Below are 26,272 nucleotides of genomic sequence, written 5' to 3' on the forward strand. Positions count from 1 at the left end.
TTCAGTCTTGTAGAGGATTATGTGCACCCAAGTATATCTAGAATAATCATCAACAATGACAAAGCCATAGAGAAAAGCAGTAGTAGTAAGAGTTGAGTAATGAGTGGGACCAAAAAGATCCATGTGGAGTAGTTCGAAGGGTCGAGTTGTTGTCATGATTGTCTTCGAGGGATGCTTTGCCCTCGTCATCTTCCCTGCTTCACAGGCACCGCATAAGTGATCTTTCTTGAACTTGACGCCCTCGATGCCTATGACATGCTTCTTCTTTGCAAGGGTGTGGAGGTTCCTCATGCCAGCATGCGCTAGCCTCCGATGCCAGAGCCAGCATTCTAAAGCTTTTGCCAGGAGACATACGGCAAGTTGTGGTCCTGCTGAGAAATCTACCACGTACAAATCATCTTTCCTATACCCTTCAAACACTAAAGACTTGTCATATTCCATTAGAACAAGGCAACGATATTTTCCAAACATCACGATCATGTTTAAATCGCAAAGCATTGAGACAAACATTAAGTTGAAACCAAGGGATTCAACAAGCATGACTTTATCCATGTGTTGATCCTTTGAGATTGCAACTCTACCTAGACCCAATACCTTACTTTTACCAGTGTCAGCAAATGTGATGTGACTCTTGTCGGATGGACGTAAGGTTGAGTCCATAAGAAGGCTTCTCTTGCCAGTCATGTGATTGGTACACCCACTATCAATAATCCATTCTGAAGCCGCTGGTGTCGTACCCTACAGTGCAGTTAGGGGGATAGGCTTCACAAAGAGAATTGTGAAGCAAAAACATTTGACGAACCAGTGGGTTATGAAAGCTTAGATCGAGATTTGGACTGATAGGGCGAGTAGCAAGCGATTCAGGAACGAAGTACATAATAAGACCATTTGGGCATTTGATCTTGCGCCCTACAAGATGTTTAAGGTCCCCAGCAATAGCGTTAGACGATTTTGGTTTTCTGCTGGAGACTCTTCCCTGCAAAAGAGAGTTAAGCTTTCTTAGCCACCCACATCTTCAAGGGTGGCTTAAAAGCAATAAGTCTAAGTGCAGCATCTGAGAAATTTGGCTTTGGAGCCCTAGCAAAAAGTCTTGCAGGAGGACAATAGTACTCATAAGAATAAGCAGAATAGTTCTTGGTCTTATGAACATGGCGGTTTGATGAACCGCACTCATATTCATAGGCCTGAGTATGGCTTCCCTGCAAAACATTTACATTAGTGCGACTCAGGTGAGTCCTCTGTCTGTATGAAGCCTTTGGACCGTATGAAGACTGTGGTCTGGGGTTTGTCTTCTTCACCTGTGGTGTCATGATGACATTCACAGGAAGATTGTCCAAACACCTTTTCGGCACCCAGATCTTCTTCATAGGCGGTCCATTCCTGCAGTTAGTACCAATATACCCGACAAACACTTCACCATTCTAATTCTTAAACAGTTTATAGTTTGCATCAAAGGATTCATCAATAACAATGGGGTTAGCACAAATGAAGCCAGATAGAGTGGATGGATCTGCTGAAGGTTCCTTTGCAGCAACCCATGTGGTTTTCGGGTACTGCTCAGGTTTCCAGTAAGAGCCATCAGCATTCATTTTCCTTTCGAACCCAACACCCTCTTTCCTAGGGTTTCGGTTCAGGATCTGCCTTTTGAGGACATCACATAGTGTCTGATGCCCTTTGAGACTTTTGTACATCCCTGTTTCAAGCAATGTCTTCAACCTAGCATTCTCATCAGCAATAGTAGTGGTATCCTCAGCAGAGGGGTTAGTTCCCACATCAACAATTGAAGGTATTGCAACAGTAGCAGCAGTAGAACATTCAGCAACAGAAGTAGCATTATCACGCTCAATGCATTTAAGACATGGTGGTTCAAATCCTTCCTGATCTGAACTGATCTGTTCGGCGCGAAGCGACTCGTTTTCTTTTTGAAGATCTTCATGAGCCGCTCTCAATTTCTCAAGATCTTGCTTCCTTTGAAGATAATCATAGGAAAGCCTTTCATGAGCTGTTGAGAGCGTTTCATGACGACTTTCAAGTTCCTCATACTTAACGTGACGATTTTTTATGTCTTCAATTAAGTATTCAGATCGAGTCATTTCAGCACCTAACAGATCATCGCTTCTATCTAACAGTTTTTGAATATGTTCCATAGCTTTCTGTTGTTCAGTTGCAATTTTAGCAAGTGTTTTGTAGCTGGGTTTTGAACCACAATCAGAGTCATCTTCACTAGATGTTTGATAGTGTGTAGTGCGTGTGTTTACCTTGGCACCGCGTGCCATGAAGCAGTAGGTAGGAGCGGAGTAGTCCTTGTCATTTGCATCGGTGTCGGTGATGGAGTCATTGTCTTCAGTGTTGAAGATGGACTTGGCAACATATGTTGTAGCCAGACTCGCAACGCCAGAATCGGACTCCTCGTCAGACTCCACCTCCGCATCCTCAGAAGCGGACTCCTCCTCTGAATCCATTTCCTTGCCAACAAACGCACGTGCCTTGCCAGATGAGCTCTTCTTGTGTGATTAAGACTTGGAGGAAGACTTGGAGAAGACTTTGAGTATTTCTTCTTCTTCTTGTCGTTAGAGTCATACTCCTTGCTCTTCTTCTTCTTCTTCTTCTTCTTCTTCTTCTTCTTCTTCTTCTCGTTGTTCTCATTGTCCCACTGCGGACACTCAGAGATGTAGTGGCCAGGTTTCTTGCACTTGTGGCATGATCTTTTCTTGTAGTCATAAGCAGAAGCTTCATCATTCCTTGAGCTTGATCGTGAAGACTTTCTGAAGCCTTTCTTCTTGGTGAATTTTTGGAACTTCTTCACAAGCATAGCAAGCTCCTTTCCAATGTCTTCAGTATCATCAGAACTGCTGTTAGATTCTTCTTCAGATGAGGAGACAGCTTTTGCCATCAAGGCACGAGTTTGCCCATAGTTGGGACCGTAGATATCTCTTTTCTCAGAAAGCTGAAACTCATGTGTGTTGAGCCTCTCAAGTATGTCAGAAGGATTGAGTGTCTTGAAACCAGGACGTTCTTGAATCATCAGGGCTAGGGTGTCAAACGAACTGTCAAGTGATCTTAGGAGTGTCTTGACGACTTCATGCTTGGTGATCTCAGTAGTGCCGAGGGCTTGAAGCTCATTTGTGATGTCAGTGAGTCGATCAAACGTGAGCTGGACATTCTCATTGTCATTTCTCTTGAAGTGGTTGAAGAGGTTGCGAAGGACACTGATTCTCTGATCTCTCTGGGTTGAGACGCCTTCGTTGACCTTGGAGAGCCAGTCCCAGACTAGCTTAGATGTTTCCAAAGCACTCACGCAGCCATACTGTCCTTTGGTCAGATGACCACAGATGATATTCTTGGTAGTAGAGTCCAGTTGAACGAACTTCTTGACGTCAGCAGCAGTGACACCTTCTCCAGCCTTGGGAACGCCGTTCTTGACAACATACCATAGGTCGACGTCAATGGCTTCAAGATGCATGCGCATCTTATTCTTCCAGTAGGGATATTCAGTTCCATCAAAGACGGGGCACGCAGCGGAGACTTTAATTATCCCTGCAGTCGACATAGCTAAAACTTCAGGTGGTTAAACCGAATCACACAGAACAAGGGAGTACCTTGCTTTGATACCAATTGAAAGTGCGTTATATCGACTAGAGGGGGGGGGGTGAATAGGCGATTTTTATGAAAGTCTTCAAAACATGGAAGTTTCGAAGACAAACGATAGAAATAAACCTATTACCATGCAGCGGAAGGTAGACTACACTAGGCAAAACCATAGTCAAGTATTCAATGAAGTGAAAGCACAATGACTAATAGCAGCTAGGTAGTAAGGATCAGGTAGGAAGATATTATGAAGCCAATCAGAATAAGCAGTCACTCAGTGAAGACAGAAGATAGTGCAATCATACAATGACTTCACAAGGACCAACACTAAGTAAAGGGAAGGAAAGGATGAAACCAGTGACTCGTTGAAGACAATGATTTGTTGGACCAGTTCCAGTTGCTATGACAACTATATGTCTGGTTAGGGCGGCTAGGTATTTAAACCTGAGGACACACAGTCCCAGACACCCAGTCCTGAACACGCAGCTCAGGACACCCAGTCCTCACCGTATTCCCTTGAGCTAAGGTCACACAGACCTCGCCCAATCACTCTAGTAAGTCTTCAAGGTAGACTCCCAAACCTTCACAGACTTTGTTCACCGGTGATCCACAATGACTCTTGGATGCTCAAAACACGACGCCTAACCGGCTGGAGGATTCACAATCCTCAAGTGTAATAAGTCTTCAGATCACACAGACAAGAAGACTTAAGTGATGCCTAACACTCTTTGGCTCTGGGTGGTTAGGGCTTTATCCTCGCAAGGAATTCTCTCTCAAAGGCTTCGAGGTGGGTTGCTCTCAAACGACAAAAGCCGTACTCTAACTCTGAGCAGCCAACCGTTTATGGTTGTAGGGGGTGGGCTATTTATAGCCACTAGGCAACCCGACCTGATTTGTCCGAAATGACCCTGGGTCACTAAGGAACTGACACGTGTTCCAACGGTCAGATTTCAAACACACACGGCAACTTTACTTGGGCTACAAGCAAAGCTGACTTGTCCGACTCTGGACAAGATTTGCTCTCATAGTCTTCACTCGAAGACATAGGTTTTGGTTAAGCATCACTTCAGTCATTCTGACTGGTTCTCTTGGACCCCACTTAATAGTACGGTGGTTCCTATGACTCAATAAAGAAGAAAAATAACTACGAAAGATCTGAGTCTTCGAGCTCCATAGGCTTCATGCGATGTCTTCTCTTGTCATAGTCTTCAATGTGAATATCTTCACATACCACCTTTGACATCAAGGTCTTCATACCTTTTTAGGGGTCATCTCTGGTAGGAAAACCGAGTCAATGAGGGACTTCTACCTGTGTTATCCTGCAATTCTCACAAACACATTAGTCCCTCAACTAGGTTTGTCATCAATACTCCAAAACCAACTAGGGGTGGAACTAGATGCACTTACAATATGCATGAGTAGAACACAAGTGAGTTGTGGGCGATACAAGTCATACTGCTTACCAGCATGTCATACGTTGGTTCGGCGGTATTGTTGGATGAAGCGGCCCGGACCGACATTACGCGTACACTTACGCGAGACTGGTTCTACCGACGTGCTTTGCACACAGGTGGCTGGCGGGTGTCAGTTTCTCCAAATTTAGTTGAACCGAGTGTGGCTACACCCGGTGTTGGTGTCAAAACCGGTGGATCTCGGGTAGGGGCCCCCGAACTGTGCGTCTAGGATCGATGGTAACATGAGGCAGGGGACACGATGTTTACCCAGGTTCGGGCCCTCTTGATGGAGGTAAAACCCTATGTCCTGCTTGATTATTCTTGATAATATGAGTAGTACAAGAGTTGATCCACCACGAGATCGGAGAGGCTAAACCCTAGAAGCTAGCCTATGGTATGATTGTTGTATATGATCTATCGACTAGCCTGGCCTTGGTTTATATAATGCACCAGAGGCCTAGGATAACAAGAGTCCTAGCCGAATACGCTGGTGGGGAGGAGTCCTTGTCTTGATCACCAAGTCTTGTGGAATCTTCCATGTATGCGGCAGCTGTCTGAACTGGCCCATGAGTATACGGCCATGGGGGTCCTCGGCCCAATCTAACAGATTAGGAGACGACGTGGTGAGTACCCCCTAGTCCAGGACACCGTCAGTAGCCCCCTGAACCGATCTTCAAGTTAGGGACGCTCCTCAATTCTTCTGAACTGTTCTTCATCTTCGGTTGTCGGTCTTGAAAACTGGTTCAACAAATCTTCTCATCTTCGATCTTGAGGATCGCCGAAATGCATTCAACGAGTTTGCACGTCGGGTATCCGAGGAGCCCCTTTAAGTTTCCGGCCTTTATCAATGCCTTGTTATTTTTATGCCACACCTCAGGTTTGAAATTGTTCCTGGGAGGCAGTGTCCTCTTGAGTCCGAGCTCTAACGCCGGACTGCATTCGAGGTATCTTTTGCAGCCGAGCACCAATGCCGGACTGCTTCCGAGCTCCAACGCTGAAATGTATCCGAGCTCTAACGCCGGACTGTGTCCAAGCTCCAACGCCGGACTATATCCAAGATGTCATAGATCATCTTGGTCCAAAAAATTTGAAGGAGTTTAGCCGAGCTTAATGCTGGAAATGCCCTCTATGGAGTCAGCCACTAGCGCCCGAGCTTTATGCCGGACTGCTTCCGAGGTGGTGCACCACCCCGACTGTGGGCCGATTTTTTGTCAATATTTTTTTATTGGTGCAATTTATTCTCTGCCGAGATACAGTCAGTATCCCTCAAGGTGTGTATCGGTCTAAAACCTGAGATGCACCTGAAGGATGACGTAAGACCGCTGATCCCAGTAGTTGCTGAGCATCAGGTTGATTTGCAAAATGGGCCTGAGGATCAAGTCCTAGCTCGGCATAATACTTCGGGACACAAAAAGTGGCGTGCTCTGTCCTCGAGACTCAGGTTGGGTGCGGCCGACCAACCTGAGGATCAAAATTTCCTCAGAAACTATATTTCACATAAAATTTTCTGGATTGGACAGACAATGCAATAGCCCCCGAGACACTGGTCGGGTGGCAACACCAGATCAGGGGATCGATGTGCCCCTTTAATATTTGTAAATAATAAGCCCGAAGCCCAGTAGCCCTCGAGCCTTAATGCGGGCAGGGGTGGCCGAATTAAGGATCGATATCCATAGTAAAATCACAAATTATTTGTAATGACTCTGTGTATCCAAGTACTTTACATCATTAATGCTCAGATCCGCATTGTACAAAACTTTGTTGACCGACCATCGGCTTCCACCTCCTCGGCTAGTAGCCGCGGAGTGTTTGTCCTACTTTGTAAAGCCTTTATGAGGGCAAGGATTTACAACAAACAAGGCAATCTGGCCATACGGTTTTATAAACAAAGGTACGCAGAGAGATATGTTATATTACTGTTTAACATAAGAAATGTCTTCCAAAGAAAATAGTCCCGCTATCGGTTCCTTTCTTTGGGTTGTCATGCTAAGCATGATCATGAAACCTCAGCTCTAATGTAAGAGCAAAATATCGAGGATTTAGTTTGGGAGGCCAGTTAATAGCCCCCGGTAGTGTTCGGCGACAGTCGAGGTCAAGCCGTAAACACTTCGGCCATTGTTATGAATGGCCCGTCATTTAACACCGTCATCGGATCGCTGACCAGTTTACGCTTATTGTGACAGTCAGTTTGTGGCTTTCTCCACTGAGGTGCTTAACCATGTGAGCTGGAAGCACAATCGCAGTGGTTCTCCCTTTGCACACCTAGCCGAACAAAGCGAAACGTAGGAAGCAAGTGCAGGAGCCGGGCAACCCAACTATTGACCGAAGACACAATTCGAAACCGATGCATATATAGCAATATCCGAGAATGTTTTTGCCGAATCTCTAAAGGTATCCGGCGTTGCACTGCGAGACTTGTGCTGAAAACACACAAATAGTTTAAAATTTCCATAAGCTTGGAAAACCAAAAAACTTCAGTAAAAACTCGACGTCCGAACAAGACCAAGTGTTCGGTGCCAATCCGAAAATTGGCCTTAGAAAAAAAAGTGCTTCTGTCGTGCTTTAACATGACACATCCTATCTCAAGACTTCAAGCGGGTCAGCCTACGGCTTCAACCTCCTATCCCGAGGGCGGAGTACTTCTCATTAGGTCAGTTTAGCAAACTAAACTCTAGCGGCTTTGAGAGAGAAATTAGGTCCCCGGCTAGTGACCACACGCTCGTGTCGAAAAAGGAGTGATAAATAATAATAGTAATAAAAACTTTGCAACGACTAAGAAGAAGAACACTTATTATAAAACAACTCATATAAATTTAAGAGCCCCCAATTGACTTGGGTAAAAGAATTTTATGTATAATGATTGTATGTACCGAAGTACTAATATCATATTTTTGTTCACCCGAACTTTAAACGCGTCTTAACCGGCTATCGGCTTCTCCCCCTTCGGTCAAGGACCGAAAAGTGTTATGTACTCCACCTATCAAGAATATCGACAGTGTTTCCGATAACCAGGCAACTGGGCCATAAGGCTGTAACAGACAAAGCGCGCTCAGGGAACTTATGCTATATTACAGACGAAGTGTAAGAAGCATCTTCGAAGAAAATAGTACCTCCACCGATACCTTTCTTCGGTGCTCATTATTACTATGAGACTTGTGCAATAGATTTTTTGTACTCATGAGTTCCGTTGTGTGCCGACCATGATTGAAAACAATAAGAGCGCTAGCTTTTGGCTTCACCCAGTCTGAGGTCAGAGCTCGGAGGACCCGGTCGTGAAAATCACAGAGGTGCTCCCTTTACTCCCAAGCTGAACAATCGGGAACGTAGGGGTAAGCACAGGAGCCAGGCAACCCAGCTTGCAAATCGCTTAAGTCAATATGGTGCATATTGTGGCGTAATACACGAACAAGGAACGAAGCAGTACAAGTATAATCATATGCAAGAGGAAAAGCTTCATAAAGGAAGCCCCCAAATAAATGGGGTATTTGAATTTGTGCGTCACAAACAAAGTTTGGACAATGAAATTTTTTACAAGCAACTTTTTTCCTAAAAAATATAATGCTTGGTCGAACCGAACACAAGTTAAAAATTTAAAACTTTGAGCATGAAGGCAACTTAGCTGGTTAATGTGTTTGGTATTGATGACGCGGCCCGAGCTTGACGCGGGACAAGGTTCCATCCCCCAAGCCGGTCCCAAGGTGGCGGAGCAAAGAGCTCGACACTTCGAAGTGGTGAAATAGCACGGTCAATGCGGGCTGGCAGAGTGATGCCGAAGTCCCTGGCATGGGGTAATGAAGTGTTGACGAAGCCCCCCGTCCAGCCGAGGTGACGTGGTATGTTAGTACGCCGAGTTGACGATACTGCCCAACCCGGATCATTTTCCTGTGCACAAAAAATAGTGCAAACCGAAGATAATAGCAATAATAATAATTAAAAAAATTGTTGCATAATAAATAATTTATGCAAAGTGGGGAATAAAAGAAATATGGCCTGGCGCTGAAGTCAATGTCAATGCAGGGCGTCGGCGTGATGCGGTAAAGGCGTGGCAATGCCTGAATTCACAGGTCGGTCTGAGTTCGGGATGCGGCGTTCGCCGGACCATGCACGGAAACTGACCGAACCACCATGCGACCGTCGTTAATGCGGCCATCATTTGATAGACCTGTGTACATATGATGAACAAAGCAGAGTAATAATTCCTTGAGAAAAATGAACCCGAACAAGTAAAAAATACTAGGATTAATAGCACCTGGTTTATTTGTTGTAGCAATCCGAAGAAAGGTGATTTCAAAAATTGGGACTCGATCCGCACACCCATTGCCTGATGGGCGATAAAGTGACAGTATGGCGATGTTGGCAAAGGTTAGCTCGCCGAGGCAAAGCCCTCGGTCCAGCTAACGTGACGGAGCTGGTCGGCTAGTGACACTGAAGTCTCCAGAGTAGGTTGATGAAGAGATGGCGAAGCCCCCGGTCCAGCCGAGATGTCGAAGCCTCGATGTCAGCCGATGAGTCGAAGTAGATCGGCGTGATGGACACCAGCTTGAAGAAGCAATAGTGCGGCCCTGCCGATGCAGGTCGTGACGTGGCCGATGCCGGTTTGATGAAGTGACCATGCGGCGATGCTGGTATGCCCGATCCGTGTAATCCATGGGGCGGCGATGTTGGTGATGATTTATCCTTCACGATGCCGGACTCTTGTTCGGCTTGCCGAGATGATGATCCGAAGAAGTTGAGTTCGGCTCAACAAAGTGATGACGTGTCTAACGCAGGTTGGCAGCCTTAGAGCAATATTACCGGACTGGTTTGACACCAGCATAATGATGAAGACGACCTCAGGGGAGGCTTAAAAATTTACGGGCACATATTTAAAAACAACGCACAATACCCTAGAAAAGAATTCCTCTAAAAAGGTTGTCCAATATCACGTTCATAAAGAAACATGAATTCAGGTCGGATCCGTATTCGCGCAGAAAACGGATCCGAAAATTGGTCCACTCACCGGAAGGTTCCCGGAGTTTGAACCGTCGGATCGAGCTGAAATTTGGAGGGGTGGTAGATATGAGAATTCCGCAGAAGATGAACAGTTGGATCTTCCAAAGGACGTCCGAGCTAGAAGCTGGACACCACACCCTAAACTCGTCCAGATTCCCGTCTAGATTTGATAGGGCTCCGGTATATCGCGGATTGCCAGAGATTCCTTCATCGGAACTCGACGAATTTTTCTAGGGTTGTTGTAGACTCAATTCCGCACAATTCCACCGAAGCAATCGTTAAAAAGACACTTGAGGAGGTTGTGGCGGCGGATATGAGTTCACTGTCCGGAAAAACAGCACGGTCGCCCGAGGGCAGTGTTGACGTTGAGCCCCCGGGCTCCCTGGATGATTTCTCTATGATCTTGATAGAGATCGGAGTTGATGTTGATGAAGGCCCTCATCTGAACATGACAATCGGAGGTAGGGCACAGTCCTCGGTCCAGCTAAGGTGACCGGCCGAGCCGGTGACGAAGAAGCCGGCGTCGCAGTTGACCTGCGGGCGAGCCATCGATCCTTTTGCCGATCACACAGCGGAACTCTCAATGAAAGCACCAATGTCGGTGTCAAAACCGGCGGATCTCGGGTAGGGGGTCCCGAACTATGCGTCTAGGATCGATGGTAACAGGAGGCAGGGGACACGATGTTTACCCAGGTTCGGGCTGTTGGAAATATGCCCTAGAGACAATAATAAAAGGATTATTATTATATTTCCTTGTTCATGATAATTGTCTTTTATTCATTCTATAATTGTGTTATCCGTAAATCGTAATACATGTGTGAATACATAGACACCAACATGTCCCTAGTAAGCCTCTAGTTGACTAGCTCGTTGATCAACAAATAGTCATGGTTTCCTGACTATGGACATTGGATGTCATTGATAACGAGATCACATCATTAGGAGAATGATGTGATGGACAAGACCCAATCCTAAACATAGCACAAGATCGTATAGTTCGTTTGCTAGAGTTTTTCCAATGTCAAGTATCTTTTCCTTAGACCATGAGATCGTGTAACTCCCGGATACCGTAGGAGTGCTTTGGGTGTACCAAACGTCACAACGTAACTGGGTGACTATAAAGGTATACTACGGGTATCTCCGAAAATGTCTGTTGGGTTGACATGGATCAAGACTGGGATTTGTCACTCTGTATGACGGAGAGGTATCTCCGGGCCCACTCGGTAATGCATCATCATAATGAGCTCAAAGTGACCAAGTGTCTAGTCACGGGATCATGCATTACGGTACGAGTAAAGTGACTTGCCGGTAACGAGATTGAACGAGGTATTGGGATACCGACGATCGAATCTCGAGCAAGTAACATACCGATTGATAGAGGGAATTGTATACGGGGTTGCTTGAATCCTCGACATCGTGGTTCATCCGATGAGATCATCGAGGAGCATGTGGGAGCCAACATGGGTATCCAGATCCCGCTGTTGGTTATTGACCGGAGAGTCGTCTCGGTCATGTCTACATGTCTCCCGAACCCGTAGGGTCTACACACTTAAGGTTCGGTGACGCTAGGGTTGTATGGATATGAGTATGCAGTAATCCGAAAGTTGTTCGGAGTCCCGGATGAGATCCCAGACGTCATAAAGAGTTCCGGAATGGTCCGGAGGTGAAGAATTATATATAGGAAGTGCAGTTTCGGCCATCGGGAGAGTTTCCGGGGTCAACGGTATTGTACCGGGACCACCGCAAGGGTCCCGGGGGTCCACCGGGTGGGGCCACCCATCCCGGAGGGCCCCATGGGCTGAAGTGGGGAGGGAACCAGCCCATAGTGGGCTAGTGCGCCCCCCCTTGGGCCCCCCATGCGCCTAGGGTTGGGAACCCTAGGGGAGGGGGCGCCTCCACTTGCCTTGGGGGGCACTCCTCCCCCTTGGCCGCCCCCCCCTAGGAGATCCCATCTCCCAGGGCCGGCGCACCCCTAGGGGGCCTATATAAAGGGGGGGGGAGGGAGGGCAGCCGCACCCTGAAGTCTTGGCGCCTCCATCTCCCCTGCTACACCTCTCCCTCTCGCAGTAGAACGGCGAAGCCCTGCTGCGGTGACTGCTGCATCCACCACCACGCCGTCGTGCTGCTGGATCTTCATCAACCTCTCCTTCCCCCTTGCTGGATCAAGAAGGAGGAGACATCACGCTGACCGTACGTGTGTTGAACGCGGAGGTGCCGTCCGTTTGGCGCTAGGATCTCCGGTGATTTGGATCACGACGAGTACGACTCCCTCATCCCCGTTCTTTGAACGCTTCCGCTCGCGATCTACAAAGGTATGTAGATGCATCCGATCACTCGTTGCTAGATGAACTCATAGATGGATCTTGGTGAAAACGTAGGATTTTTTTTTGTTTTCTGCAACGTTCCCCAACAGTGGCATCATGAGCTAGGTCTATGCGTAGTTCTCTTTGCACGAGTAGAACACAATTTGTTGTGGGCGTAGATGTTGTCAACTTTCTTGCCGCTACTAGTCTTATTTTGCTTCAGCAGTATTGTGGGATGAAGCGGCCCGGACCAACCTTACACGTACGCTTACGTGAGACCGGTTCCACCGACTGACATGCACTAGTTGCATAAGGTGGCTGGTGGGTGTCTGTCTCTCCCACTTTAGTTGGAGCGGATTCGACGAAAAGGGTCCTTATGAAGGGTAAATAGAAGTTGAAAAATCACGTTGTGGCTTTAACGTAGGTAAGAAAACGTTCTTTCTAGAACCCTCTTGCAGCCACGTAAAACTTGCAACAACAATTAGAGGACGTCTAACTTGTTTTTGCAGCAAGTGTTCTGTGATGTGATATGGCCAAAGTTGTGATGAATGATGAATGATATATATGTGATGTATGAGATCATGTTCTTGTAATAGGAATCACGACTTGCATGTCGATGAGTATGACAACCGGCAGGAGCCATAGGAGTTGTCTTTATTTTTGTATGACCTGCGTGTCATTGAGAAATGCCATGTAAATTACTTTACTTTATTGCTAAACGTGTTAGCCATAGTAGTAGAAGTAATAGTTGACGAGCAACTTCATGGAGACACGATGATGGAGATCATGATGATGGAGATCATGGTGTCATGCCGGTGACAAGATGATCATGGAGCCCCAAGATGGAGATCAAAGGAAGCTATATGATACTGGCCATATCATGTCACTATTATTTGATTGCATGAGATGTTTATCATGTTTTTGCATCTTGTTTACTTAGAACGACGGTAGTAAATAATATGATCCCTCATAATAATTTCAAGAAAGTGTTCCCCCTAACTGTGCACCGTTGCGACAGTTTGTTGTTTCAAAGCACCACGTGATGATCGGGTGTGATAGATTCCAACGTTCACATACAACGGGTGTAAGACAGATTTACACATGCAAACACTTAGGTTGACTTGACGAGCCTAGCATGTACAGACATGGCCTCAGAACACAGAAGACCGAAAGGTCGAGCATGAGTCATATAGAAGATACGATCAACATGAAGATGTTCACCGATGTTGACTAGTCCGTCTCACGTGATGATCGGACACGGCCTAGTTAACTCGGATCATGTTATACTTAGATGACTGGAGGGATGTCTATCTGAGTGGGAGTTCATTGAATAATTTGATTAGATGAACTTAATTATCATGAACTTAGTCCAAAATCTTTACAACATGTATTGTAGATCAAATGGCCAACGTTGTCCTCAACTTCAACGCGTTCTTAGAGAAAACCAAGCTGAAAGACGATGGCAGCAACTATACGGACTGGGTCCGGAACCTGAGGATCATCCTCATAGCTGCCAAGAAAGATTATGTCCTGCAAGCACCGCTAGGTGAAGCACCTGCTCTCCCTGCAGAACAAGACGTTATGAACGCTTGGCAGACACGTACCGATGACTACTCCCTCGTTCAGTGCGGCATGCTTTATAGCTTAGAACCGGGGCTCCAAAAGCGTTTTGAGAGACACGGAGCATATGAGATGTTCGAAGAGCTGAAAATGGTTTTTCAAGCTCATGCCCGGGTCGAGAGATATGAAGTCTCCGACAAGTTCTTCAGGTGTAAGATGGAGGAAAACAGTTCTGTCAGTGAGCACATACTCACTATGTCTGGGTTACATAACCGCTTGACTCAGCTGGGAGTTAATCTCCCGGATGACGCGGTCATTGACAGAATCCTTCAGTCGCTTCCACCGAGCTACAAGAGCTTTGTGATGAACTTTAATATGCAGGGGATGGAAAAGACCATTCCTGAAGTATTTGCAATGCTGAAATCAGCAGAGGTAGAAGTCAAAAAGGAACATCAAGTGTTGATGGTGAATAAAACCACTAAGTTCAAGAAAGGCAAGGGTAAGAAGAACTTCAAGAAGGACGGCAAGGGAGTTGCCGCGCCCGGTAAGCAAGCTGCCGGGAAGAAGCCAAAGAATGGACCCAAGCCCGAGACTGAGTGCTTTTATTGCAAGGGAAGTGGTCACTGGAAGCGGAACTGGCCCAAATACTTAGCGGAAAAGAAGGCCGGCATCACGAAAGGTATATGTGATATACATGTAATTGATGTGTACCTTACCAGTACTCGTAGTAGCTCCTGGGTATTTGATACCGGTGCGGTTGCTCACATTTGTAACCTAAAGCAGGAGCTGCGGAATAAGCGGAGACTGGCGAAGGACGAGGTGACGATGCGCGTCGGGAATGGTTCCAAGGTCGATGTGATTGCCGTCGGCACGCTACCTCTACATTTACCTACGGGATTAGTTTTAAACCTCAATAATTGTTATTTAGTGCCAGCTTTGAGCATGAACATTGTATCAGGATCTCGTTTAATTCGAGAAGGATACTCATTTAAATCCGAGAATAATGGTTGTTCTATTTATATGAGAGATATGTTTTATGGTCATGCTCCGATGGTGAATGGTTTATTCTTAATGAATCTCGAGCATAATGCTACACATATTCATAGTGTGAATACCAAAAGATGTAAGGTTGATAATGATAGTCCCACATACTTGTGGCACTGCCGCCTTGGTCACATAGGTGTCAAACGCATGAAGAAGCTCCATGCAGATGGACTTTTAGAGTCTCTTGATTACGAATCATTTGACACGTGCGAACCATGCCTCATGGGTAAAATGACCAAGACCCCGTTCTCAGGAACAATGGAGCGAGCAACCAACTTATTGGAAATCATACATACTAATGTATGTGGTCCAATGAGTGTTGAGGCTCGCGGTGGCTATCGTTATGTTCTCACCCTCACTGATGACTTGAGTAGATATGGGCATGCCTATTTAATGAAACACAAGCCTGAGACCTTTGAAAAGTTCAAGGAATTTTAGAGTGAGGTTGAGAATCAACGTGACAGGAAAATCAAGTTCTTGCGATCAGATCGTGGGGGAGAATACTTGAGTCACGAATTTGGCACACACTTAAGAAAATGTGGAATAGTTTCACAACTCACGCCGCATGGAACACCTCAGCGTAATGGTGTGTCCGAATGTCGTAATCGCACTCTATTAGATATGGTGTGATCTATGATGTCTCTTACCGATTTACCGCTATCATTTTGGGGCTATGCTTTAGAGACTGCCGCATTCACTTTAAATAGGGCTCCGTCGAAATCCGTTGAGACGACACCGTATGAATTATGGTTTGGGAAGAAACCTAAGCTGTCGTTTCTAAAAGTTTGGGGATGCGATGCTTATGTCAAGAAACTTCAACCTAAAAAGCTCGAACCCAAGTCAGAAAAATGTGTCTTCATAGGATACCCTAAAGAAACTATTGGGTATACCTTCTACCTCAGATCCGAAGTCAAGATCTTTGTTGCCAAGAATGGATCCTTTCTAGAGAAGGAGTTTCTCTCAAAAGAAGTAAGTGGGAGGAAAGTAGAACTTGATGAAGTATTACCTCTTGAACCGGAAAATGGCGCAACTCAAGAAAATGTTCCTGAGGTGCCTGCACCGACTAGAGAGGAAGTTAATGATGATGATCATGAAACTTCAGATCAAGTTGCTACTGAACTTCGTAGGTCCACAAGGACACGCTCCGCACCAGAGTGGTACGGCAACCCTGTCTTGGAAATCATGTTGTTAGACAACGGTGAACCTTCGAACTATGAAGAAGCGATGGCGGGCCCGAATTCCGACAAATGGCTGGAAGCCATGAAATCCGAGATAGGATCCATGTATGAAAACGAAGTATGGACTTTGACTGACTTGCCCGTTGAGCGGCGAGCCATAGAAAATAAATGGATCTTTAAGAAGAAGACAGATGCGGATGGTAATGTGACCATCTACAAAGCTCGGCTTGTCGCTAAGGGTTATCGACAAGTTCAAGGGGTTGACTACGATGAGACTTTCTCACCCGTAGCGAAGCTGAAGTCCGTCCGAATCATGTTAGCAATTGCCGCATTCTATGATTATGAGATATGGCAAATGGACGTCAAAACGGCATTCCTTAATGGTTTCCTTAAGGAAGAATTGTATATGATGCAGCCGGAAGGTTTTGTCGATCCTAAGAATGCTGACAAGGTGTGCAAGCTCCAATGCCCGATTTATGGGCTGGTGCAAGCATCTCGGAGCTGGAACATTCGCTTTGATGAGATGATCAAAGCGTTTGGGTTTATGCAGACTTATGGAGAAGCCTGCGTTTACAAGAAAGTGAGTGGGAGCTCTGTAGCATTTCTCATATTATATGTAGATGACATACTTTTGATGGGAAATTATATAGAGCTTTTGGACAGCATTAAGGCCTACTTGAATAAGAGTTTTTCAACGAAGGACCTTGGAGAAGCTGCTTATATATTAGGCATCAAGATCTATAGAGATAGATCAAGACACCTCATAGGTCTTTCACAAAGCACATACCTTGATAAGATATTGAAGAAGTTCAATATGGATCAGTCTAAGAAGGGGTTCTTGCCTGTGTTGCAAGGTGTGAAATTGAGCTCAGCTCAATGTCCGACCATGGCAAAAGATATAGAAGAGATGAGTGTCATCCCCTATGCCTCAGCCATAGGTTCTATTATGTATGCCATGCTGTGTACCAGACCTGATGTAAACCTTGCCGTAAGTTTGGTAGGTAGGTACCAAAGTAATCCCGGCAAGGAACACTGGACAGCGGTCAAGAATATCCTGAAGTACCTGAAAAGGACTAAGGAAATGTTTCTCGTTTATGGAGGTGACGAAGAGCTCGTCGTAAAGGGTTACATTGATGCTAGCTTCGACACAGATCTGGATGACTCTAAGTCACAAACCAGATACGTGTATATTTTGAATGGTGGGGCAGTAAGCTGGTGCAGTTGCAAGCAAAGCGTCGTGGCGGGATCTACATGTGAAGCGGAGTACATGGCAGCCTCGGAGGCAGCGCATGAAGCAATCTGGGTGAAGGAGTTCATCACCGACCTAGGAGTCATACCCAATGCGTCGGGGCCGATCAAGCTCTTCTGTGACAACACTGGAGCTATTGCACTTGCCAAGGAGCCCAGGTTTCACAAGAAGACAGGCACATCAAGCGTCGCTTCAACTCCATTCGTGAAAATGTTCAAGATGGAGACATAGATATTTGTAAAGTACCATACGGACCTGAATGTAGCAGATCCGTTGACTAAACCTCTCCTAGAGCAAAACATGATCAACACCAGAATTCCATGGGTGTTCGATTCATCACAATGTAACTAGATTATTGACTCTAGTGCAAGTGGGAGACTGTTGGAAATATGCCCTAGAGGCAATAATAAAAGGATTATTATTATATTTCCTTGTTCATGATAATTGTCTTTTATTCATGCTATAATTGTGTTATCCGAGAAATCATAATACATGTGTGAATACATAGACACCAACATGTCCCTAGTAAGCCTCTAGTTGACTAGCTCGTTGATCAACAGATAGTCATGGTTTCCTGACTATGGACATTGGATGTCATTGATAACGAGATCACATCATTAGGAGAATGATGTGATGGACAAGACCCAATCCTAAACATAGCACAAGATTGTATAGTTCGTTTGCTAGAGTTTTTCCAATGTCAAGTATCTTTTCCTTAGACCATGATATCGTGTAACTCCCGGATACCGTAGGAGTGCTTTGGGTGTACCAAACGCCACAACGTAACTGGGTGACTATAAAGGTATACTACGGGTATCTCCGAAAGTGTCTGTTGGGTTGACACGGATCAAGACTGGGATTTGTCACTCCGTATGACGGAGAGATATCTCTGGGCCCACTCGGTAATGCATCATCATAATGAGCTCAAAGTGACCAAGTGTCTAGTCACGGGATCATGCATTACGGTACGAGTAAAGTGACTTGCCGGTAACGAGATTGAACGAGGTATTGGGATACCGACGATCGAATCTCGGGCAAGTAACATACCGATTGATAAAGGGAATTGTATACGGGGTTGCTTGAATCCTTGACATCGTGGTTCATCCGATGAGATCATCGAGGAGCATGTGGGAGCCAACATGGGTATCCAGATCCTGCTGTTGGTTATTGACCGGAGAGTCATCTCGGTCATGTCTACATGTCTCCCGAACCCGTAGGGTCTACACACTTAAGTTTCGGTGACGCTAGGGTTGTATGGATATGAGTATGCAGTAATCTGAAAGTTGTTCGGAGTCCCGGATGAGATCCCGGACGTCACGAAGAGTTCCGGAATGGTCCGGAGGTGAAGAATTATATATAGGAAGTGCAGTTTCGGCCATTGGGAGAGTTTCGGTGGTCAACGGTATTGTACCGGGACCACCGAAAGGGTCCCGGGGGTCCACCGGGTGGGGCCACCCATCCCAGAGGGCCCCATGGGCTGAAGTGGGGAGGGAACCAGCCCATAGTGGGCTGGTGCGCCCCCCCTTGGGCCCCCCATGCGCCTAGGGTTGGGAACCCTAGGGGAGGGGGCGCCTCCACTTGCCTTGGGGGGCACTCCTCCCCCTTGGCCGCCGCCCCCCTATGAGATCCCATCTCCTAGGGCCGGCGCACCCCTAGGGGGCCTATATAAAGGGGGGGGAGGGAGGGCAGCCGCACCCTGAAGTCTTGGCGCCTCCCTCTCCCCTGCTACACCTCTCCCTCTCGCAGTAGAACGGCGAAGCCCTGCTGCGGTGACTGCTGAATCCACTACCACGCCGTCGTGCTGCTGGATCTTCATAAACCTCTCCTTCCCCCTTGCTGGATCAAGAAGGAGGAGACGTCATGCTGACCGTACGTGTGTTGAACGCGGAGGTGCCGTCCGTTCGGCGCTAGGATCTCCAGTGATTTGGATCACGACGAGTACGACTCCCTCATCCCCGTTCTTTGAACGCTTCCGCTCGCGATCTACAAAGGTATGTAGATGCATCCAATCACTCGTTGCTAGATGAACTCATAGATGGATCTTGGTGAAAACGTAGGAATTTTTTTTGTTTTCTGCAACGTTCCCCAACACGGGCCGTCTTGATGGAGGTAAAACCCTACGTCCTGCTTGATTATTCTTGATAATATGAGTAGTACAAGAGTTGATCTACCACGAGATCGGAGAGGCTAAACCCTAGAAGCTAGCCTATGGTATGATTGTTGTATATAATCTATCGATTAGCCTGGCCTCGGTTTATATAATGCACCAGAGGCCTAGGATAACAAGAGCCCTAGCCGAATACGTCGGTGGGGAGGAGTCCTTGTCTTGATCACCAAGTCTTGTGGAACCTTCCATGTATGCGGCAGCTGTCCGAACTGGCCCATGAGTATACGGCCATGGGGTTCCTTGGCCCAATCTAACAGATCGGGAGACGACATGGTGAGTACCCCCTAATCCAGGACACCGTCACCCGGTCCTTGAGAAGGTTAAAACAACACTAACTTGACGAACTATCGTTGTGGTTTTGATGCGTAGGTAAGAACGGTTCTTGCTCAGCCCATAGCAGCCACGTAAAACTTGCAACAACAAAGTAGAGGACGTCTAACTTGTTTTTGCAGGGCATGTTGTGATGTGATATGGTCAAGACGTGATGAGATATAAGTTGTTGTATGAGATGATCATGTTTTGTTGAAGTTATCGGCAACTGGCAAAAGCCTTATGGTTGTCTTTCTATTGCATAAGATGCAAGCGCCAAATAATTGCTTTACTTTATCGTTATGCGATAGCAATAGTTGCAAGAGCAATAGTTGGCAAGACAACCATGTGACGACACATTGATATAGATCAAGATGATGGAGATCATCGTGTCATGCCGGTGACGATGGAGATCATGACGATGCTTTGGAGATGGAGATCAAAGGAACAAGATAATGATGGCCATATCATGTCACATATTATGATTTCATGTGATGTTTATCTTTTATACATCTTATTTTGCTTAGTTCGGCGGTAGCTTTATAAGATGATCTCTCACTAAATTTCAAGGTATAAGTGTTCTCCCTGAGTATGCACTATTGTGAAAGTTCTTCGTGCTGAGACACCACGTGATGATCGGGTGTGATAGGCTCTACGTTCAAATACAATGGGTGCAAAATAGTTGCACACGCGGAATACTCAAGTTAAACTTGACGAGCCTAGCATATGCAGATATGGCCTCGGAACACCGAGACCGAAAGGTCGAGCGTGAATCATATAGAAGATATGATCAACATAGTGATGTTCACCATTGAAAACTACTCCATCTCACGTGATGATCGAACATGGTTTAGTTGATTTGGATCACATGATCACTTAGATGATTAGAGGGATGTCTATCTAAGTGGGAGTTCTTAAGTAATATGATTAATTGAACTTTAATTTATCATGAACTTAGTCCTGGTAGTATTAGCATATCTATGTTGTAGATCAATAGCTCGCGATGTTGCTCCCTGTTTATTGTGTTCCTAGAGAAAAACTATGTTGAAAAATGTTAGTAGCAATGATGCGGATTGGATCCGTGATCTGAGGATTATCCTCAATGCTGCACAGAAGAATTATGTCCTTGATGCACCGCTAGGTGACAGACCTATTGCAGGAGCAGATGCAGACTTATGAACATTTGGCTAGCTCAATATGATGACTACTTGATAGTTTAGTGAACCATGCTTAACGGCTTAGAATCGGGGCTTCAAAGACGTTTTGAACGCCATGGAGCATATAAGATGTTTCAAGAGTTGAAATTGGTATTTCATACTCATGCCCGTGTCGAGAGGTATGAGACCTCTGACAGTACTTTGCCTACAAGATGGAGGAGAATAGCTCAACCAGTGAGCATGTGCTCAGATTGTCTGAGTACTACAATTGCTTGAATCAAGTGGGAGTTAATCTTCCAGATAAGAGAGTAATTGACAAAGTTCTCTAGTCACTATCACCGAGTTACTAGAACTTAGTGATGTACTATAATATGCAAGGGATGACAAAAGTAATTCCCAAGCTCTTCATAATGCTGAAATCGACGAAGGTAGAAATCAAGAAAAGCATCAAGTGTTGATGGTTGACAAAGACCACTAGTTTCAAGAAAAGGGCAAAGGGAAGAAGGGGAACTTCAAGAAGAACAGCAAGCAAGTTGCTGCTCAAGTGAAGAAGCCCAAGTCTGGACCTAAGCCTGAGACTGAGTGCTTCTACTGCAAAGGGAATGGTCACTAGAAGCGGAACTGCCCCAAGTATTTGGCGGATAAGAAGGATGGCAAGGTGAACAAAGGTATATTGGATATACATGTTATTGATGTGTACTTTACTAGTGTTTATAGCAACCCCTCGGTATTTGATACTAGTTCAGTTGCTAAGAGTAGTAACTTGAAACAAGAGTTGCAGAATGAACAGAGACTAGTTAAGGGTGAAGTGACGATGTGTGTTGGAAGTAGTTCCAAGAATGATATGATCATCATCGCACACTCCCTATACTTTCGGGATTAGTGTTGAACCTAAATAAATGTTATTTGGTGTTTGCGTTGAGCAAGAATATGATTTGATCATGTTTATTGCAATACGGTTATTCATTTAAGTTAGAGAATAATTGTTATTCTGTTTACATGAATAAAACCTTCTATGGTTATACACCCAATAAAATGGTTTGTTGGATCTTGATCGTAGTGATACACATATTCATAATATTGAAGCCAAAAGATGCAAAGTTAATAATGATAGTGCAACTTATTTGTGGCACTGCCGTTTAGGTCATATTGGTGTAAAGCGCATGAAGAAAATCCATGCTGATGGGCTTTTGGAATCACTTGATTAATGAATCAGTAGATGCTTGCGAACCATGCCTCATGGGCAAAGATGACTAAGACTCCATTCTCCAGAACAATGGAGCGAGCAACTGACTTATTGGATATAATACATATTGATGTATGAGGTCCGATGAGTGTTGAGGCTCACGGCGGGTATCGTTATTTTCTGACCTTCACAGATGATTTGAGCAGATATGGGCATATCTACTTGAAGAAACATAAGTCTGAAACATTTGAAAAATTCAAAGAATTTCAGAGTGAAGTGGAAAATCATCGTAACAAGAAAATAAAGTTTCTACGATCTGATCATGGAGGAGAATATTTGAGTTGTGAGTGTGGTCTTCATTTGAAACAATGCGGAATAGTTTCGCAACTCACGCCACCCGGAACACCACATCGTAATGGTGTGTCCGAACATTGTAACCGTACTTTATTAGATATGGTGCAATCTATGATGTTTCTTACCAATTTACCACTATCGTTTTGGGGTTATGCATTAGAGACAGGTGCATTCACGTTAAATAGGGCACCATCTAAATCCGTTGAGACGACACCATATGAACTATGGTTTGGCAAGAAACCAAAGTTGTCGTTTCTTAAAGTTTGGGGTTGCGATGCTTATGTGAAAAAGTTTCATCCTGATAAGCTCAAACCCAAATCGGAAAAGTACGTCTTCATAGGATACCCAAAAGTTACTGTTGGGTACACCTTCTATCACAGATCCGAAGGCAAGATACTCGTTGCTAGAAATGGATCCTTTCTAGAGAAGGAGTTTCTCTCGAAAGAAGTGTCTGGTCAAAAAGTAGAACTTGATAAGGTAATTGTACTTTCTCCCGAATTGGAAAGTAGTTCATCATTGAAATCACTTCCAGTGATGCTTACACCAATTAGTGAGGAAGTTAATGATGATGATCATGAAAGCTTCGGATCAAGTTACTACCGAACCTCGTAGGTCAACCAAAGTATGTTACGCACCAGAGTGGTACGGTAATCCTATTCTGGAGTTCATGTTACTTGACCATGACAAATCTACGAACTATGAGGAAGCGATGATGAGCCTAGATTGCGCGAAATGGCTTGAGGCCATGAAATCTGAGATGGGATCCATGTATAAGAACAAAGTGTGGAGTTTGGTTGACTTGCTCGATGATTGGCAAGCCATAGAAAATAAATGGATCTTCAAGTGGAAGACGGACGCTGATAGTAGTGTTACTATCTACAAAGCTAGACTTGTTGAAAAAGGTTTTTCACAAAGTTCAAGGTGTTGACTATGATGAGATTTTCTCACTCATAGCGATGCTTAAGTCTGTCCGAACCATGTTAGCAAATTGCCGCATTTTATGAAATCTGGCAAATGGATAAACAAAACTGCATTCCTTAAAGGATTTATTAAAGAAAGAGTTGTATATGATGCAGCCAGAAGGTTTTGTCAAAGGTGCTAACAAAACATGCAAGCTCTAGCGATCCATCTATGGACTGGTGCAAGCATCTCGGAGTTGGAATATACGCTTTGATAAGTTGATCAAAGCATATAGTTTTATACAGACTTGCGGTGAAGCCTGTATTTACAAGAAAGTGAGTGGGAGCACTACAACATTTCTGATAAGTATATGTGAATGACATATTGTATATTGTTGATCGGAAATAATGTAGAATTATTCTGCAAAGCATAAAGGAGTGTTTTAAAGGAGTTTTTCAAAGAAAGACCTCGGTAAAGCTACTTACATATTTAGCATCAAGATCTATAGAGATAGATCAAGACGCTTGATAAGTTTTTTCAATGAGTACATACCTTGACAAGATTTTGAAGTAGTTCAAAATGGAATAGTCAAAGAAAGAGTTCTTGCCTGTGTTACAAGGTGTCAAATTGAGTAAGACTCAAAGCCCGACCACGACAAAAGATAGAAAGAGAATGAAAGTCATTCCCTATGCCTCAACCATAGGTTCTATAAAGCATGCCATGCTGTGTACCAGATCTATTGTATACCCTACACTATTTTTGGCAAGGGAGTACAATAGTGATCTAGGAGTAGATCACTGGACAACGGTCAAAATTATCCTTAGTGGAATAAGGATATGTTTCTCGATTATGGAGGTGACAAAAGGTTCATCGTAAAGGGTTACGTCGATGCAAATTTTGACACTGATCCAGATGACTCTAAGTCTCAATCTGGATACATTTTGAAAGTGGGAGCAATTAGCTAGAGTAGCTCCGTGCAGAGCATTGTTGACATAGAAATTTGCAAAATACATACGGATCTGAATGTGGCAGACCCGTAGACTAAACATTTCTCACAAGCAAAACATGATCACACCTTAGTACTGTTTGGGTGTTAATCACATAACAATGTGAACTGGATTATGACTCTAGTAAACCCTTTGGGTGTTGGTCACATAACGATGTGAAATATGGGTGTTAATCACATGGTGTGAACTATTGGTGTTAAATCACATGGCGATGTGAACTAGATTATTGACTCTAGTGCAAATGGGAGACTGAAGGAAATATGCCCTAGAGGCAATAATAAAGTTATTATTTATTTCCTTATTTCATGATAAATGTTTATTATTCATGCTAGAATTGTATTAACTGAAAACATAATACATGTGTGAATACATAGACAAACATAGTGTCACTAGTATGCCTCTACTTGACTAGCTCATTGAATCAATGATGGTTATGTTTCCTAACCATAGACATGAGTTGTCATTTGATTAACGGGATCACATCATTAGAGAATGATGTGATTGACTTGACCCATCCGTTAGCTTAGCACGATGATCGTTTAGTTTGTTGTTATTGCTTTCTTCATGACTTATACATGTTCCTATGACTATGAGATTATGCAACTCCCGTTTACCGGAGGAACACTTTGTGTGCTACCAAACGTCACAACGTAACTGGGTGATTATAAAGGTGCTCTACAGGTGTCTCCGAAGGTACTTATTGAGTTGGCGTATTTCGAGATTAGGATTTGTCACTCCGATTGTCGGAGAGGTATCTCTGGGCCCACTCGGTAATGCACATCACTATAAGCCTTGCAAGCATTGTAACTAATGAGTTAGTTGCGGGATGATGTATTACGGAACGAGTAAAGAGACTTGCCAGTAATGAGATTGAACTAGGTATTGAGATACCAACGATCGAATCTTGGGCAAGTAACATACCGATGACAAAGGGAACAACGTATGTTGTTATGCGGTTTGACCGATAAAGATCTTCGTAGAATATGTGGGAGCCAATATGGGCATCCATGTTCCGCTATTGGTTATTGACCGGAGACGTGTCTCGGTCATGCCTACATAGTTCTCGAACCCGTAGGGTCCGCATGCTTAAAGTTCGATGACGGTTATATTATGAGTTTATGTGTTTTGATGTACCGAAGGTAGTTCGGAGGATGTGATCACGGACATGACGAGGAGTCTCGAAATGGTCGAGACATGAAGATTGATATATTGGACGACTATATTCGGATACCGGAATGGTTTCGGGGGTTATCGGATATATACCGGAGTACCGGGGGGTTACCGGAACCCCCCCGGAGGTTAATGGGCCTCATGGCCCAATTGGTGGAAAAGGAGAGGCGGCCAAGGGGCAGCCGTGCGCCCCTCCCCTCCCAAGTACGAATTGGACTAGGAAGGGGGGGCGACGCCCCCCCTTTCCTTTCTCCCTCTTTCTCCTTCCCTCTCCTCTCCTACTCCAACATGGAAAGGGGGGGGGAGTCCTACTCCCAGTGGGAGTAGGACTCCTCATGGGGCGCGCCAAGGGTGGCCGGCCCCTCCCCCTACTCTACTCCTTTATATACAGGGAGGGAGGCACCCCCTAGATACAACAATTGATCTCTTGGATCTCTTAGCCGTGTGCGGTGCCCCCCTCCACCATAGTCCACCTCGATAATATCGTAGCGGTGCTTAGGCGAAGCCCTGCGTCGGTAGAACATCATCATCGTCACCACGTCGTCGTGCTGATGGAACTCTCCCTCAAAGCTCGGCTGAATCGGTGTTCGAGGGACATCATCGAGCTGAACGTGTGCTGAAGTCGGAGGTGCCGTATGTTCGGTACTTGATCGG

This window comes from Triticum urartu, chromosome 5 (assembly GCF_003073215.2).
Source record: "Triticum urartu cultivar G1812 chromosome 5, Tu2.1, whole genome shotgun sequence".
Classification (NCBI taxonomy): Eukaryota; Viridiplantae; Streptophyta; class Magnoliopsida; order Poales; family Poaceae; genus Triticum; species Triticum urartu.